Source organism: Planococcus citri, chromosome 4 (assembly GCF_950023065.1).
Source record: "Planococcus citri chromosome 4, ihPlaCitr1.1, whole genome shotgun sequence".
In the NCBI taxonomy this organism is placed as follows: Eukaryota; Metazoa; Arthropoda; class Insecta; order Hemiptera; family Pseudococcidae; genus Planococcus; species Planococcus citri.
In genome coordinates this window covers 69,644,540-69,658,405 of record NC_088680.1, presented here as the reverse complement: position 1 = coordinate 69,658,405, position 13,866 = coordinate 69,644,540, and the positions used below count along the sequence as shown (strand labels likewise).

Sequence of the window (13,866 nt, the reverse complement as noted above, 5' to 3'; positions counted from 1 at the left end):
ACATTGAATTGTCATCAAAACGTATTAGAAGAAGTTCTCACATTACCAGACTTGCGCAGTCTTTGGGAGTTGTTATTTTAATCATCGCTACGGCGATGCTTCTTATACTCATCACTATGACGATGCTTCTATTAATCATCCCTTACGTGATGAAGGCATATTTCCTCATATCAATCTGATTTTCCGAATACAAATCTGGAAACAGTAGATCAAATTTTTGAGTTTACAAACGATTTTGATTTTTAATAAATTTTCGAAAAGGGTCATTCCATGTCAACTCAACCAAAAAAAAGGCGATTTTTAAAGTCATATCTTTCGATTTCGCTCAATTTTTTTTTACAATATATACCCACCCAGTAAGAAATAACCCCGCAATCAGTTTGGTGCCAGCCCCCTCAGGGGGCGGGTGGGGGGGCTTCCAATATTTTCACATTGTCTCGAGGTACTCAACTTCAGCAGCCCATTCCTCCGAAACTATGATACTTTGATCAAAACTGATTTCACAGTGCGAAAGGGCATTGCATTTAAAACTTTTTAAGCATTTTGAAATTTTCAAAAGTTGATAGTTGAACTTTCAGATTTGAAGTTCAAATTTCAAAATGGCGCTGTAAGTAGGAGCTACCATTTAAAATTTTGAAAAAATGTCCATGGATAAACCTTTTGATGTTTTTTTGAAATATTTAAGTTTCGAGATGGGATCTCTTAATGGAGAGGAAGCATCCCTACCCCCAATTTCGGGCGAAACTTTTGAAAGAAAGTCTGGGGCATGTGACATATCGAATTCTATGTTTTTGGCGACGCTGAACACGAATATGAAGTCAGATTTTTGATAGGACCCTATCCATGGCCCCCAGCACCTCCCCAAAGGGAGTAAAAGTTGAAAAAAGTGTTTTTGTTCGTGCGATTCATAAAATAGTATGTTTTTGGTGACGCTGAACACGAATATGATGTCAGATTTTTGATTGGACTCCCCCAATAATTTTTTTGGATTTTTACCTATGGGGGAGGTTTTGGGGGCCATGGGTGAGGTCGATTTAAAAAACTATGGCAATATTCGTGTTCAGCGATATCGAAAAAATACTATTTCATGTGTCACACGAATGTAACCATATTTTTGGGGGTTACCCCCTTTGAGGAGGTGCTGGGGGCCGTGAACGGGTCCAATCAAAAATCAGACGTCATATTCGTGTTCAGCATCAGTTGAAATTTGGCGTGTGCCCTGTTTTTGACCCTTCAAATCGATTGAAAACTGTTTCGAACCATTTGAGTAGATTTTTGAAGATTGAAATTTCCACAAAATTTTACCCAATTGAGTTGTTAAAAAGAAATTTACATAGTACCCCATTTTTGATATTCTGGGTCGATTGGAGGTGGTTTCAGGCTGTTCTTGAGCCTTCGGGTATATTTTGGAAATTTCAGATTTTCTAAACAGTAGTCTAAAAACCGTCCAAATTAACTAGCGTAATTTTTCTTTCAAAACTACAGGGTATCTAACAAAATATTGAATGTACAAGTAGTAAAAAAGTGGTGATTTTGAAAATGGGTAATGTGAGTAGTGAAAAGTACTCAAAAAGGTAGTAAAAAAAATGAAAAAATTCAAACGCGCAAAAACAACAAATTTTCTTCTAATTTCACTTTTTCTGGGAAATTTTGCTGTGAGAAATTTGACTTTGTTAATTTTATTTTTTTGTGTGGGTTTGGGAGGTGGGGTGGTGAGGGGGGGCCGAGTGGAGAGCTTGGGTCAAGTGGAGAGCTTTCTAAAAATTTGGTTCAAGACAGGTAGTGAAAAAGTAGTGATTTTTTTCAAAAAAAAATTCGGTTAGATCCCATGAACTCGGAAACTAGATCAATTACAGCCCCACCAGAATATCCCCAACCTACTTCGTACACATGGGTAATTCTCAGAAAAAGGGTCGATTTTGATATGCATAATTTTGAAAAACGAAAATCATTTTTTTGGAAAATTTCAAGTGGGAATCATTTGTATATGTGTCCCAGATCCCTTTTCTAGTGTTGGCCTCAATTCAATCCCCCCCACTGTGGACCCCGGCCCCCCTAAAACGGCAATAATTAGAATTCGACCCTCATCGATGTGTAATATGTCGATTGACATGTTTTCAAGGTCGTAGAATTCGAATCTGGAGTTATTTTTTTTGTAGAGGTGGAGGGTGAGGCGTGGGGAGGGGGAAAATGTCAAATTTTGCTTATATTATCGTGTAATATGTCGATTTATGTTTTTCAGGCCGCAGAGTTCGAATCTGGACTTATTTTTTTGGTAGGGGTAGAGGTGAAGTGTGGGGAGGGAGAAAATGTCAAATTTTGGTTGTATTATCGTGTAATATGCCGACTAGCGCGATAAAAGTACAGCTGTCTGAAATTTGGCCAAGTCGAAGGACAAATGGGCGCTGGACAAGCCGAAGGACAATCTCAACGTTTTTTCGTTTCTAGCCTTACCTACTGGACATTATTCGATTGTTAACACGTAATAAATGTGTACTTATCATGTAGAATAACTTCCCGTGCTCAATTATTGGTTTTGGCGGGTTCATTGGCGTAAATGAAAACACCAAGCCGAAGGACACAGATTTTGCGAAATATCAAAACTTTACAGATAAGTACGATCAGAACGAGCTGTAATGTAGTTTTTAAAAAGAACGGTGCGGGGTAACATTTCTATGAGAACAGTGAACCAGTGCAGCCACTCACCAGAAAAAAATGTTGGATTGGGAAGCTACCAAAAATAATTGAAAATTGCTCGAAAATTTGCGCAAAAAGTGTGTGACAGTTTTCAAATGTGAATTGTGAGCTTCCTATAGACTTATTGCAATTGCAATTTGCACAATAAGAGACCTTCATGTTCTATAATAATGAGAATGTGTCAATTTTTCCAAAAAAAAATGAAGTTCATGACACTTTATAACATTCATTTTCAAAAACATGATGTGTGACAGCCAAGTCGAAGGACATTTGGGGTATAAAATCAAATGTACACCAATGAAAGGAGGGTCTAAAACCCTCAATACCATGTGTGAAATGTGTGCGGGGTCATTCTTGAATGGACCAAAAAAAAAAAAAAAAATTCATGCTAAAACCGTTGAGAAATTTGCCATGTACACGAATTTTACCTTTTTCTGAGAATTACCCACATATGTATTTATGGGACACAAGATCAAACACTTGATACGCTCTGCCACCCACAAGAAATGCATTTATACAGTATACAAATCGAAATACGCGAGTACGTCTCGTCTACGTAGGTATATCTAGTATATCGTAAAAGGTAAATCCTATGTAGATAATCCTGCCACAAATGAATATGGATTACATTTCCTCTTAAAGCTTTTACATAGATTATACACTATGCATGGTAGGGTAGCATATTACACGAAACATAATTAATACCGATTTCGGTTCGTATGTACCTACTTCGTACCTTCATTTAATGTGCAACGCAACATTCGTAGTCGTAGAATAACTACCTACTCGTACATAGGTAAAGTAGCTAGATGGGCCTATACACTTGAAACGTAGTCTATGGAGCAGAAATAGTCGGTATTCGAATTGTTTCCCCTTGCCAGATTATTTGCAATCGAATGCGAAACCACTCTGGATCAATGTTTGCAACAAGATAGTATACAAAGCTGCATTTTTTTTTCAATTTCAACTCCTTAAGAATATACCTACATTCCCAAGAAAACCCACTCGAGGTATCCGCCTCCGACGTGAACGAGACCGCAATTTTCGGAAATAGCTTGGAGCATGGTCTGAAACGCTCATACTAACCACACGGGAAAAAAAATTGATAAAAATTGCCATTTCAGTACAGTAACCGGATCCCATTCAAAAATGATAGTAATTTTTACTCAGCCAAAAAATACATTTTATCTAGGTAAAAATTTATTACTCTCATAGTAAAAATCACAATATTTTTGAATGGGATCCGGTTACTGTATGAAATAGTAAAAATTATCCATACTTTTTTTTTTCGTGCAAAATTTCAGCTGCCCAAATTCATTTTTCAGTTTTTAGCAAACTTATGAAATTCCATAAATTAACCATTTTTAGTGATATATCTATGTTTGAGGAAAAAAAATACGTACTTAATCTCTTCCTATAACTAAACCTCCCCCCTCCCTCCCACCCTCCCATCATCCGAATTATAACGTTTCAAGCCGTTCTGGAGCCACTAGCACGATTTTCTCCAGAAGGCGTGAATATTATTCTATGGTGTGTAGAATCAAACGAGTAAATTGTTGATATCACAGTAAAATTAGTGTAAAATAATGACTCAAAGTAGAAAAAAATCGCTGAGGAAATTGCAGCAAAATTTGGTAAAAATTACATAAATTAAAAAAAACTGAAAATCACTCACAACAGACGAAACTTGAGTAAAATTAGGCAAAAATGGCATGAAAAAGTGGTTGAAAACGTGTTAAAATAACATAAAAACTCGAAAAAGCCATTAAAATTCGCTGAAAGTTACCAAAAAAATCCACTAAAATTGAGCAGAAATTGTGTTTTAAAAAAATCGATCAAAAATCACAAAAAATGTTAAAACTTGATAATATGTTTGTAAAATTTTGCAATAACCCATAAAAAAACGTAGAAATGAATTTCAGCAATAATTTTGGCTAGTTCTCCTCATCGAGTTACAATAAAACAAAATCATGATAGGGAGAGACCAAGTTCTAAATTTTTATCGTGGAAGTGAAGAGAAGGGGGCAAACCGAAAACATTAAATAGTGCTTTTATATGTACCGATGAAAGTACCTATTCATTTTTTTCATTTCTCGGGGAAGGTAATGAGTTATTTTGAGAACTGGGAGCGTCAATTTTTGACAAAATAGTCTGAAAGTGTGTATTTTTGATAAAATTATCAATGGGGCCAATTTTTGGCAAAATTGTCAAACAGTCTAATTCTTGCCAAAATTGTCCCAAAAAACATTGCTTTTCTCAAAATTGTCAAAAAATTCCCGTTTTTTGTCAAAATTGTCTGAAAAAGTCGGTTTTTTTGGCAAGTTGACGAAAATAATTTTTTGATGAAACAGTCAAGTTGTCGTAATTTTTGCCAAAATAAATCAGAAGTTTTTGCTTTTTAGCCATCTTGTGAAGATGGATCAAATCCAATTAGGTATTGAAATTTTAAAAAAATATGCATGAAAAATATATTTTTTTCTTTTTGTGAGAAGAGGAGAAGTTCTACTTTTTCATCATGTAGGTGTCTTATGGTGAAAATTGTGAAAAAAAATTATTATTGAAAAAGAAAAAAGATCATATACCTACGTTGATTTAGCTATAATAATATGTATACTTACCTATTTCTGTACATTGAATGTTCTGTATTGTGTGTTGCTGATATGTCTGTACTCTAGTAGCGTAATTAGTTACTCGTATAATTAATGTTGTGAAAATGTACCAATTGCTTTTGGATACATTGTCACGCTATCTAACTTCAAAGGTGTGTACAAACCCGATACTTTTTTCGAGTTCTTTTTTCAAAGGGTTAAAAAAAAAGAGGGAGCAGTCGGTACTCGGTACGTATGTAAATTGAGAATTCATTTTATTCTCGTAACTCTTGTCTGTTACTCATTTACAGCGTTAGATTTTTTCAGCATGTATTCGATAGAGAGCGCCATAATGTACAATTTTTATTTTTATTTCTGTTTGTGAAAGTATCGTGGAAGGTATTGGCGTTCCTTGTCAAACTTTTGCAATGTGCTTGAATGATTTTGACCAAATTCGATGGAAACTTTCATTTCGAGTTTAAAGTCAATCGAAATAATTTCAGCACCGGAAATGTCACCGAACCGGACAGTCGAGGCCAATGCGGGTCCAGTGCAAATATGCATAAGTATGCAATTTGGCCCCATTTCTAACTAGGACGAAACTATCTAGAGGTTTTTTGTGGGGGGGAGGGGAGAGGAAGGGGATTCAACTGAAAATTTGCCGACGACTAATAAGATGCAGAGGGACAATTCTACGAGTAATTTTGCCGATTGATATTCATATTCATCATATATGAGCAGAAAAAATTTTATTTCCTGTTTTGGATTTTTAGGGCCCCAAATTGTGAACATATTTATTTTAAAACAAGAAGTAAATGAGCCCGAGAAAAGCAAGGGCGAAAGTTTTTGAAAATTGGATTTCGAAAGGCCTAAAAACGAGTTTTTTTTGGGTGCCATTTATCGGCACGACAGATTAAATCATTCGAACGACAGAAAAAAAGTGTTTTGCACGACAGATGCTAACGTCCCAAAACCACTTTTTTAACGACGGAAACAGTTTTCAACAATCGCACGACAACAAAAATTGAAGTGCACGCCAAGAAAATCAAATGAACGCCAGTGTATGCTCGACAAATAGAATGAAATGCATCGACGACTTTAGGAAATGAACGACGACATAATGATAATAGCGACGAATTTATTCACAAAATCACAGGCTATAGGTGGATAAGTATGGTGAATTTGATTTTGAAAAAAGAGATCAGGCTCAAGCGAAGCGAGGGTGAAAAATTTTGAAAATTTTTATTTTGAGAGAACAAAACTGGTACTTTTTATGCAAGGAGTTTATTTTTCGGCCATTAAAATTTTAGAATTTGAATCGCTTTGGAAGAGATTTTGTTCACTTTTTCTGGAATTCACAAATTCGTCAAGAATGGAATCTCACGATAACCATCCCGAAACAGTTGAGAAGGTGTCTTAGGTGCCCCAAACCTGTTGGTCAAACAAATTTTATTTTTTGCTATTCCAAAGTGATTTGAAATTTTGGAAAAAAAAAACTGAAAATTTCTGCAGGCTCCAGAATGACCTAAAACTACCAGTTGCTGACGTATGAGAGTCTAATTGATGAAATTATCCACAATGGTTGTTATTGGTTTACTTTGCTCGAAAAAATAATGCATTTTATGTAAAAGTTTCAAAATCAGCGCAAATGAAAGTTTTTAGCCAAATTTTTGTAAAAAATGATGGCTATTGCGGTAGGCCCAACTTTGGATAAAAAGGTCAGGGGTCAAAAATTTTGATAGTTCTCGACGTTTTGAGCTCAAACTAGACGATTCCCGGTGTGTCAGATTTTATATATATATGTTCACGACAGCACACTTATGAACCCATGTATGGGTTAATCTTGCATAAGAAGTGAACCAGTAGGTTTACCAGCCTGGCTCACTTTGTAAAGGCTAAAGTTACATAACAAGTGAGCCACCTGTTTCAAACTAGTTTTGTCAAAGTTAGCTGCGCGCACAGAATGTTTCTCAGAGATGTTCGCTAGATGTAGTACTAACATGAGGCCTATAGAATAGGAAGTACTGGTCGGCATACCCAAAGCCCTGTTGAAATTTGGTATGCACGATGATAAATTTGACTAATGATTTTTCTGAATTTTATTGCTCTATGGGAATACTGTTGATACCAAAAATTTTGATGTGGTTCAGACTTTTTGACAACCAAGCAATTTTCACAAAATTCAATATAGTTCAAAAAATTTTAAAATTTTTTTGAAAAAATTGTCTCCAAAAATTTTTTATTCTGTTTCTTGATACAGATAAATTATATATTTCAATGACTGTGCAATTAGAATTTCGATTAGTTAATTAGAACAGAAATTGAAAATAATTTTAAAAATTTTGAAATTTTGAAAAATTGGCTCATAAGCCTGCCGCGATGCCTATATATATATTTATAAGTTTCAGCACTTTTCATCGCAATGGTGATTTTTACATTTTATGACCGGGAACCTGTTCTAATTGATCAAATAAGATCAAACTTGAGGAATGGGGTTCTTTTAGGACCTAGAATTGACCCCCGAAGTTTTAAGGGTCAAAGTTGAAAATTATAGAAAGGTCATTTGGGGGGGGGGCATAATATGGCCCCAAATGAACGAAAAGGGTCCAAAATCATACTATTGGTCAGTACCTCCATTGTGTTCAACATATCCAAATTTCAGCTTCCTAGGTCATCCCCACCACATTTGAGGTGGGAAAAACTACATTTTACCCCTATTTTTGACCCCCCTCACCACTAAAATTGATCTAGAAGGTCCAAATTTTCAGGATATAATGAGAGGGTGTCCCATGAGTGATTATTGCAGGTTTCAACCTTCCAACCCTATTTGATCTCTCTCCAGGGTCAAAAAGTGGAATTTTATTTTGGTCTATTTTACGCGTTTTTCAATTTTTTAGACAGCCTACAGCCCCTCCAAATTGACCTAGAGGGTCCAAATTCTCACAGTACATTGAGAGGATGTACCCGAAGTGCCTTTTGCATGATTCAACCTTCCAACCCCATTTCTACAGAAAGGTCATTTTTTTGGAGGGGCATAATATGACCCCAAATATATGAAAAAGGTCCAAAATCATACCATTGGTCAGTACTCTCATTGTGATCAACATATCCAAATTTCAGCTTCCTAGGTCATTCCCACTCCGATTAAGGTGGGAAAAACCACATTTGACCCCAGTTTTTGACCCCCCTCACCCCAAAAATCGATCTAGAAGGTCCAAATTTTCAGCATACAATGGGAGGGTGCCTCATGAGTGATTATTGCAGGTTTCAACCTTCCAACCCTATTTGACCTCTCTCCAGGGTCAAAAAAGTGGATTTTTTTGCTATTTTACGTGTTTTTCAATTTTTCAGACAGCCTGTAGCCCCTCCAAATTGACCTATAGGGTCCAAATTTTCACAGTACGTTGAGAGGATGTATCCGAAGTGCCTTTTGCAGGTTTCAACCTTCCAACCCGATTTGACCTCTCTCCAGGGTCAAAAAAGTGGATTTTTTTGCTATTTTACGTGTTTTTCAATTTTTCAGACAGCCTGTAGCCCCTCCAAATTGGCCTAGAGGGTCCAAATTTTCACAGTACATTGCGAGGATGTTTCCGAAGTGCCTTTTGCAAGTTTCAACCTTCCAACCCAATTTGACCTCTCTCCAGGGTCAAAATAGTGGATTTTTTTGCTATTTTAAGCGTTTTCCAATTTTCCAGACAGCCTGTAGCCCCTCCAAATAGACCTGGTGGGTCCAAATTTTCGCAGTACAATGGGAGGGTGTACTTGAAGTGCCTTTTACATGTTTCAACCTTCCAACCCTATTTGACCCCTTTTCAGGGTCAAATGTGTTTTTCAACGTTTAGGAATGCCTGCAGCACTTCGAAATTGACCTAGAGAGTTCAAATTTTCACAGTACAATGGGAGGATGTACCCGAAGGCCCTTTTGCCGGTTTTAACCTTCCAATCCCATTTGACTGTTTCAGGGTCAAGACAGGTTTGTTACCATACTTTTTGCAGGAGGAAGAAGAGAGTTGGACAAAGCCCGAGGGGGGGGGGTGTAGGGGGGACAGAGTCCCCCCAGAATATAAGAAGGACACAGCGGAAGGAGAGAGTAGGGCGAAGTCCAAGGGGGTGCAGGGGGGACAGAGTCCCCGAGAATATAAGAAGGACATAGCGGAAGGAGAGAGTAGGGCGAAGCCCAAGGGGGGTGCAGGGGGGGGACAAAGTCCCCCCGCGAATACAAGAAGGAAATAGCGGAGAGAGAGAGTTGGGCGAAGCCCAAGGGGTTCCAGCCCCCCCCGCAAATGTAGGCATGTTGAAACACTATTTTTATTGATTAACCACTCTTTGATTGAAAAAAGTGAGAATGCGTGAACTGTAAAAAAAAAAAAAATGCATATGAATAGTTACCATTATAATATTTGTATTGAAAATTGAAAAATACTGATACAAAACAGCCAATACAAGAATAAAATGAAAAGTTTTAAAAATAAGGATTTCAGCCGCATTATAGACACGCAAGAAGCAGTGGAACTCTTTAGATCTTGGAAGGGCATGTGCTGTTTGTTTTCCAGTTTCGTCCATCGTCCTAATATGTATTTTGGTATGCCATTTGAGATTGATTGGAAAGGAAACAGGTGCGAGGAGGGGGCTCTTGACGAAATTTGTTTCCTCCAATGTTAATTTTTTAATGGCGACGAAGATTCGTTCGTCAGGTATGTACCACGGTTTGTTTTCCCACGCTTATTTTATCGATTAGGTACTTTGTGTTTTTATCTACTCTGTAGTTGATGATTTTCGATTTTTAGTTTCAAAAAAAGCAGAGGGAATTTGAATCGCGATGCTAACTATAGATGTTTAGGAATTGGAAATATTGGGAGATGAGACGCTCGAAACGGTCATAAAAAAGTAAAACTGAGCGTCATCGATATCTAATCGGGGAAGCTACAAGCAGAGTGTTGTTAAGAGATCAAAAACCCGAACAATGGACCGCAAAAATATCAAATTTTGGCGGGGATAAGAACCATTTATAAGGATCTGTCTGTATGGAAGAGTTCGTTTTTATTACGTTTACTTTTTTTTTTTCTCTCTATTCTCACGCTATGGTGTATCTTGGTGGTGTTTTATCACCTTGTAGGTGTCGAGTCGCGACCATGTGGATTTTAATTTGGTATCATTTGAAAAAAAAAAACTGGGTACGGTAGCTTTTTGTTTGAGGAATAGTCTGGGTACTATTTTCCACACTTTCGGTTTCAAATTCAAATTCGAGTCGTCTGTCTGTGCAGTCTCTTCTCTCGGCAAGCTCATTTAGATTGACGAGATGAGAGACTGCTCGAAACTGACGCCTCGAATTTGCTACAGAAAAGGTACGAAAAGAAAAACAGTTTCAGATTTTTTTAAAAATATTAGTCATTTGTATAAAAGTTTTAATTGCTCAGAAATGGGAATTTTTGATGATGATGAATTATTTTTTTTAATTTTTTAATCTAGGTGAAAATAATGCTGGAATTTGAATTTCTCCCCTTGCCCTGCTCGAAAAAAATTTTTGGTTGAAGTTGTTACATGAATCAAATTTTGCCCACATTAACGTTACAGGTCACTAGAAGCTTCGAACCTAAAAAGTACAATATTTCAATATTTATTTCCTATGATACAAATTAAAGCAATTAAAGAAGCGAGCAGATATACTTATAATAATATTCCGTAACCTACATACTTAGATTATTTTACTCCTGTTCTCCTATTCCTAAGCTGTGATAATATTTCAAGTTGTTTTTGAATAATGGTCTTCTGTACCGTCTTGGGATATCTAAAGTAATAAAAGTAATCAATTTGTACCTATGAAAAGCCTTTCTCTGATGTGGTTAAGAAACATGTAAAAAAAAAAAAAGATTTACATACCTCCGTTGACGACTTTGCCTAAGTAAGATTCCTCGCCATTCAAATATCTCTGGAACTTGTCTTGGAGGATAACATTTGGATTATCTGGTATCTAGGGTAAAATATCACAGATTTGAGATTTGTGGTTAATAATTATAATGAATCTGAAAATATGTGATTAAGATGTCCAGCACCCAAGCTACTTATAATGTTTTCATAAGAAGTAGAATGCTGTGACATGATACATATTAATTATACCTATACTTAGTGCTTACCTCATCCGATTTTTTTTCAGCAACAACATGTAACACAAACATACATTTTATGATGATAAATAAAAATACACACCGTTCAAAATTATGAAAAATTTTCATCGTTTCAATTTCAAGTGACGTTGATGTACCTACTACAAAAAACTTTAAAAGGCGAAAATGTACTTAGCAAAACTCATCTGTGCCAGAAAATTTTGTTACCAGGAATTTGCATATTTGGTCAATTTATCTGATTTAAAATAGATTAATTGACATTCCGAAGTAAATCTTATCATAAGCTTATCAAAATTATCATAATATTTATCTACCTACTGTTTCGTTTATTAAAATATCGTCTGATTGTAAATTAAAATTAAATTTTTGTGGGTTAGCTTCGAAGTGAGCAGGACACATTTTGCCCAAAAAAGTAGTTTTATACAACTTCAACCGCATCACATTTTTGTCGAGAAAATTGTACATTCCACCTCCCCTCCCCCCCTCCCTACAACCAAAATTCCAGCTCAAGGTGTTCTACCAGATCATCAAAGTCATTCTTTTGGCTAAAAATTGAACGAAATTACCCTAAAATGAATCAAATATGCTAAATTTGGCGAAAATTGCTAGTAAATTCGTTGAAATGTTATATTGGCTGAAAATTGATGAAAGATTGTAAAAAACTAAGAAAAATGTCGCAAAAATACTCAATTACAAAAGAAAATTTTGAAAAATGTCGAAAAACAGATAAAGTATCGAAAAATACATAAAATGAAATCGGGAAAAATATAACATGAACAATAATCAAAAACCCGTAAAATTAACTTGAAAATAACTTTGAAAGTTGTCAAAAATTGATAGAATTTCAGTGATAATCAATAGTGTCATCATTTCAGAATTTCACTATTTTTTTCAGTGATCAGCGTGAAAAATTCTGTAAAAATCACCTATCAAAGTTGAATTTGAAACCTACATAATTTTAAAAGAAGGGATCGTCCGAAAGTGAAAATTTGGTCATCCAAAAGTCATCAAGAGGTCATCCTTTTTCAGGATATTTAACATGTACATATAGTGAAAGTATAGTGACTTTAAAAATGCGTAGTGAAGAAATGAAAAATTCACTAATGAGCTCATTTGCATTTTTTTTAAAATTTTACCCAAATTATGCATTTTTTCAAATTTTTGTCGTTTTTTGATTGTGCATCAATTTTTGATATTTTTGAGTGATTTTCACAGTCAATTTTACAATTTTTACGATACTTTATTTGTGAATATTCATTTCTGGTTATTTATTAAACGTAGAGATTGTCAGAATTTTTACTTTGGCCTTCGACCATTTGTTTATTATTTCATATATCTGTTGATTGATCAATAATTTTATAATTAACTAATCCACCTTAATTTTTGTTTGTTTCAGGTAAGTACAAATTTCCTTCCAAAAATGATAGAATCTGAACTCGCGTATGAGAATAAGACGTAAGTACATAATTTTATAATCCTTATGAGAAAAGTTACGTAAGTCACTTTTACACCTGTGACCTTTTATTTTCTGAAATCAGAGAATTTGAAAATCAGCTGAAATAATTGTTCATTAGGTTTAAATCGAAGTGATCTGATTTTCCAAATACGAATTTGGAAACAGTAGATCACATTTTTGAGTTCACAAACGATTTTGATTTTTATTAAATTTTTGAAAAATCAGACTTTTACATTTTAACAAAAATTTTCGCCTTAAAGCAAATTTGTCAAAAGCTTTCAAATTATCCCACAGTCTTGCTTTTCTACCTGCAGAAATTTGCCAAAAAGCATAACTTTGCTACTAAGTAATAGTTTCTGGAAAGTCCTGCTTTTTGCTGAAATTGTCGAAGTCTTGCTCTTTGCCAAAAACTTCCAAAACTGCTTGCTTTTTCAAAAAATTGACCAAATGTACCATTTTTGTTTTGCAAAAATTCCCAAAAGTTTCAGCTTTTTTCAAAAAATGTCGAATATTCTCACTTTTCTGCTAAAGATTTCCCAAAGGTCTCGTTGAGTATAACACGAAAACCAACTACAGAAAAAGGCTAAATTGCATGAAAAGTCTGAAAAATTCAAATTTCATTAACAAAAATTGATGAATTTTCCATATCTTATGTAGGTATCTATTATAAGAATTTTGGAAATCGACGAAAAAATTGATAAAACATCACAAAAATTTGTATAAATTATGCTGAAATTAAAAAAAAAAAAATTGTTTAAAATTTATGAAAAGTATATCAAAGAAGAAAAAAAACCTCCTTCCCATGCTTGCTCTAGACCTAGAGGTTTCTTCATTATTATTTGATTTTGATTTAATTTTAGATTTTCAAACTAACGAGCTTCGCAGATACCTGGTACAAAAATCGTGAAAAAATTGTAGATAAGATAGCCTACTTATGGTTCGAAATCTTTATTTTCTGTCTGTTTAATTAAATTAGATCCCCGTGCTCAAATGTAACATG

General features: G+C 35.1%; 1 long non-coding RNA gene across 2 annotated transcripts; it reads right to left on the bottom strand.

The window, feature by feature from the left end:
- Window positions 1–9,670: 9,670 nt before the first annotated feature.
- Window positions 9,671–11,636, bottom strand: LOC135844467 (uncharacterized). Of its 2 annotated transcripts, XR_010558537.1 has the most exons (4): window positions 11,420–11,636; window positions 11,166–11,256; window positions 10,981–11,073; window positions 9,671–10,878 (listed from the first exon to the last, which is right to left on the bottom strand). It is a non-coding gene; the product is annotated as an uncharacterized LOC135844467 (long non-coding RNA). The 2 variants fall into 2 exon arrangements; XR_010558536.1 differs by lacking the exon at window positions 9,671–10,878 and having other exon boundaries at window positions 10,887–11,073; window positions 11,420–11,630.
- Window positions 11,637–13,866: the final 2,230 nt, after the last annotated feature.